Genomic DNA, 6,000 nt, shown 5'->3' on the forward strand with positions numbered 1-6,000 from the left:
AAATGAGTCCCTGTGAAGTTAATTTCAGTTGTCCAAGGCACACTGCTACTACAAAACCCAAACCTTACACTGTGCTACCATTAGTATAAAATGGTTGCAAACTCACACCTTCCAAAAGATAAAAATATTGTTAGATATTATCATCTATGTATAACCTTGGCAGATTTCAGAAACATATCTAAAATCTTATCATGTATCTACTTCTGACATGAATATAAATATTTTTTAAGGTTTTTGAAGGTAAAGTAACCTTAACCTCCTGTACTACAGGAGACTATGTAGGCAAGCACTGTCCAAGTGCCAAGTATCTTTTTGTTCAACAGCCGTAACTGAGCATCAGATGCGCGAGACCCTAGATGGGGGAAGGCAGACACAAAAATGGTGGGAAAACATCAATCTGCCCTGTAAGTGTACATTGTCCAGCTAGTTAAGGAAGACAAAGTAAATCAATAATTCCACTACAATGGGATAAATGCCATGACAATCAAATGTACATGTAGTTCTATGACACTATAGAAGATAGAGTGACTGTCACTATATGCAGAAGTCTAGGATAAAGTTGCCTAAAAGAGGGGACATTTGAGCTAGGTACTGAAGGTATTGTAGGGAGTTTCCAGGAAAACAATAATGACAGCAGCAAAAAAATAAGAGAGAAAACTTGTACAAAGACCTGGAAGCAGGCAAAGGTACAGTCCATTTGGGGAAAGGTTGGAGAAGTATAACATGGTCACAAGGACAGATGTTTCAGAAAAAACAAGGTAAACATGGTAAGTTGTACTGGGACAGATGGTAAAAGACCTTCTGTGGAGTAAAATACCTATGAATAAACCTAACCAGGGAAGTGAAAGACCTATACTCTGAAAACTACAAGACACTCATGAGAGAAATTAAAGAAGATACCAATAAATGGAAACACATCCCGTGTTCATGGATAGGAAGAATTAATATTGTTAAAATGGCCATCCTGCCTAAAGCAATCTACAGATTCAATGCAATTCCTATCAAAATACCAACAGCATTCTTCAACGAACTAGAGAAAATCTTTCTAAAATTCATATGGAACTACAAAAGACCCTGAATAGCCACAACAATCCTGAGAAGAAAGAATAAATAAAACGGGGCATTATCCTCTCCAACTTCAAGCTCTACTACAAAGCCACAGTAATCAAGACAATTAGGTACTGTCACAAGAGCAGACCCATAGACCAATGGAAAAGACTAGAGAGCCCTGATATAAACCCAACCATATATGGTCAATTAATATATGATAAAGGAGCCATGGACATACAATGGGGAAATGACAGCCTCTTCAACAGCTGGTGTTGGCAAAACTGGACAGCTACGTGCAAGAGAATGAAACTGGATTATTGTTTAACCCCATACACAAAAGTAAACTCGAAATGGATCAAAGAGATGAATGTAAGTCATGAAACCATAAAACTCTAAGAAGACAACATAGGCAAACATCTCCTGAATATAAGCATGAGCAACTTCTTCCTGAGCGCATCTCCTCGAGCAAGGGAAACAAAAGCAAAAATGAACTCATGGGACTACATCAAACTAAAAAGTTTCTGTAAGGCAAAGGACACCATCAACAGAACAAAGAGGCATCCTACAGTATGGGAGAAGATATTTGTAAATGACATATCCAACAAGCGGTTAACATCCAAACATATGAAGAACTTACACACCTCAACGCCCAAAAAGCAAATAACCTGATCAAAAAATGGGCAGAGGATATGAAGAGACAGTTCTCCGAAGAAGAAATTCAGATGGTCAACAGACACATGAAAAGATGCTCCACATCACTAATCATCAGGGAAATGCAAATTAAAACCACTATGAGATATCACCTCACACCAGTAAGGATGGCCAGTATCGAAAAGACTAAGAACAACAAATGCTGGCGAGGACGCGGAAAAAGGGGAACCCTCCTACACTGCTGGTGGGAATGTAAGCTTAACCATTGCGTTAAGCAATACGGAGGTTCCTCAAAAAACTAAAAATAGAAATACCATTTGACCAGGGAATTCCACTCCTTGGAATTTACCCAAAGAATACAATTTCTCAGATTCAAAAAGACATATGCACCCCTATGTTTATCGCAGCACTTTTTACAATAGCCAAGATACAGAAGCAACCTAAGTGTACATCAGTAGATGAATGGATAAAGAAGATATGGTACATATACACAATTGAATACTATTTAGCTATAAGAAAGAAACAAACCCTACCACTTGCAACAACATGGATGGAGCTGGAGGATATTATGCTCAGTGAAATAAACCAGGCAGATAAAGACAAGTGCCTAATGATTTCCCCCATTTGTGGAGTATAACAACGAAGCAAAACTGAAGGAACAAAATAGCAGCAGACTCAGAGACTCCAAGAAGGAACTAGTCGTTACCAAAGGGGAGGAGTGTGGGAGGGCCAGTGGGGTGGGAGGGAGAAGGGGATTGATGGGTATTATGTTTAGTAGACATGATATGGGGGATCATGGAGAAAACAGTGTAGCACAGAGAAGGCAAATAGTGAATCTGTGGCATCTTACTACACTGATGGACAATGACTGCATTGGGGTAGGGGTAGGGATTTGATAATATGGGTAAATGTAGTAACCACATTGTTTTTTCATGTGAAACCTTCATAAGAGTGTATATCAATAATACCTTAATAAAATAAAATTTTAAAAAGACCTTCTGTGTAACCCCTAAGTTGTCTGAACTTTACCCTACTTATAATAGGTAACCATAAATGATTTTTAAACAGGGAAATGACAGCCTATCTTTGTTTGGTAAAGATAACTGGACAGCCAGCTGTCCCTTGGAAGACAGTGTGGAAGCAAGGAGACAATTTAGGCAACTGTTCAAATGGCTGAAGTGAAAGATGGTTAAGGGTGGCACAGAATCAGAGAGAAAACTGAATTCAAAAAGCCATGTATGGCGTAGAATTTAAAGAATTTGTACCTTGTTACATGAGAAGGGGAGAAATGTCTCATTACATACGCAGATTTCTGACTTAAGCAATGATCACAAACAGATAAAAGGCTCGTTCAGGAATCCATGCAAATGTACATTAAGTATTTACTCATTACCAGAAGACATCTGGCAACTCGGGAGTCTTCATCGATTTCTGGGAAAACCTACAGCTCTGAATAAGCTCACTAGGAGGTTCTGCAAAACAGCATATAGTAGATTTGACTGACAACCTCACCATGGTTTGGATTTCAGAGCATGGAGAATCTTTGAGTAGGGAGAAATCTTACCAGTTAAGAGGTTACTCTCTGTACAAGTTAACTGATTTGACTGAGCGCATATGCATTCTGAATACTAGACTGAACTCAAATTTCCCACGTTGGACAGCAATTCATTACATTGATTCCTCAAACACCTGGATCAGGTTCATCAGTTCCACACATTGAGAGACTCAATGGTGACTTAAGTGAACATCCACACAGATCTAAGTCATGCCATCTCATACCCAGTAACATCTTTGCAATCCAACTAGATTTTGCAAAATGCAGCACAAAGCTACAAGGAGATTTAATTACTGCATAAGTATCTATTCTGTTGGACCCAGTAAACTAAAACAGCACAGTTTCTTGGCATACTTAATAAGATTTAAGCAAGATTATAAAATTGTCAAAACCTCAAAGAGATGCTAAACATTCCAGATCTCTTAAGGAATCAACTTAAAAGTGTCTCATCATCACCAAGATATTATTTGCTACTATTTTTCATCTTTGGCAAGATGTTAAACTGGTTCAGTGGAAAAGCTATCAGACTGAAAAAGAGCAGTACATTGAAAAAATGTCTGTAAAAAATACTAATATGTTCATATAGTACTAATCAATTTGAATTAAATATATTACCTAATAATCATACCACTTGATCCTTCAAACTGTGAGATGGATAAAGTAGGCATTACCATTATCCCCATTTTGTAGATGAGAAAACTGAGTTGCAGAACAGTTTAGAATTGCATCTATGAACCTCATTTTCACATATTCTCTGAATTTATATCTCTTCTACCAGATAGCAATACTTTCCCTGTCTTACTATTTCATTTACATTGTTGTGAAAGATGAAACACAGCATTAAAATCCATTCTTTGTTGTCAACATTTTATTGCATGGTACTGTAGATAAAACTCTTACACAAGAGCTAGGCCTTCCTCTGCATATGATGGATTAACCTGAAATTCTCATCTGCACACCACTCACACCAAGTGGACACAGATTCCTAAGGGTGAAACCAATTTATCTCCAACTTCCATACCTATCATTAAAACAACTGGGCGACCTTGTCTTAGCAGTTTGCTCACCAAGTACCAGCAACACTTGACAGTCGTGATCGATGAACATTTTTAAAAGGCTGGTCATTTTGAGTTGAATTTTTAACTACTATGACTTTTTTTAAACAGGATGTTTAAATTGTTAAACAGCTGTCATAAAATTGTACAGTATACACAAAATGTAACCATTTTACATAACTCTCATTTCACAAGGGTCACAAACAGTGAGTAGAAAGGGAAGGTCAGTTAAAAAAGCAATCTATTCAGTGACAGCAACAGAGAGTGAGTGAGGACTTGAATAATATGAGTGAATGTTGAAACCACAGTGTTGTTCATGTGAAACCATCATCACATTGTGTATCAATGATACTTTAATTAATTAATCATAATGTTTTTTAAAAAAAATTTTAAAGTAATCTATTAAAAATGATGATCAAAGCAGAGGTCTGAGTGATGTGAAGGCAAGAACCAAGAAAAGCAGGCAGGGTCTAGAAGTTAGAAAAGGTAAAGAATTCTCCCCTAGAGCCTCCAGAAGGAACAAAGTCCTACCAACCCATTTTGGACTTCTGGCCTCCAGAACTGCAACATAAACCCACATTGTTTTAAGCTAACAACAACAACAACAAAGGGATCTATTTACACTTCAAATTTAACTTGGAAAACAAACACTACAATAGAAGAGGCTACATCTGCCACAAAAAAAAGTCACACATTTAGATCCTTTAAGAAGAACATGCAGACAACTACTGCTAGATATTATAGGATACTGAGCATTTTCTGAATCCATGAAGAATGATAAAGACAGTTGGAGTATCATTTTAGAATTAAATAGTATATTACATTCTAACTCTGTAAAAAGCAATAAAATGGTATGACACATCAGTCCCTATTATCCAAAATGCAAAATTAAAAAGGAATTTAATTTTTAAATTATAACAACTCAAGCGCACCATATTGTAAATGTTTTAAAAAGAAAAATGTGTTGCTTTCTATGTGAAATTTCACTTGACTTTAGAAACCAATCCAAATTTTATTTCACTCGAAACATCCATCCCATGTAGCATTACGATATGAGGGTCTCTGGTTAAGCCTGGGGTAACATAGCTGATCACATTAAAAAGTATTCAAATTATCACAAGTTATAATGTATTGTTTTACCTTTAGCATTCAGTGAGCTGAGTTACCTAGACTTAATGGCTCATGGCACATTATCATTATTTTCTTTATTTATTCCTTTTTATCTCCATAACCTACTCCCATGCACTGGGTCTCACAGCCATTCTAATGTGTTTAATGAGTATTTTACATAAGTGTTCTTACAGGATGTGTACTGTGCTATGCTTATGAATTTTTAAACCACATAAATGATAAATATACCTCTCACACTGTTACATTTTCCACCAAGTACTATATTCTTAAGACCCATTCATTTTGCTGTTATTTATCTAATCTAATCAGCTGCTTCTAATGGCTGCAGATAACTCTATGATGTGCACCCACCATTCTACTGCTCCCTCTACTAGCAACCAGCAATGGTCACAACATTACCTTCCACTCCCCTCAACCACGAATAACCCATCAGGGAATAATGTTGGGCATGTTCTTTTAGGGACCTATGGACACATTCCAGTGTCCACCTGTAGGAACAAAATTGCCTGGACACAGAGTAAATAACTAGTTAATTGGCTTAAGTAATGCCAGACTGCT

This window comes from Manis pentadactyla, chromosome 8 (genome assembly GCF_030020395.1).
Source record: "Manis pentadactyla isolate mManPen7 chromosome 8, mManPen7.hap1, whole genome shotgun sequence".
NCBI lineage: Eukaryota > Metazoa > Chordata > Mammalia > Pholidota > Manidae > Manis > Manis pentadactyla.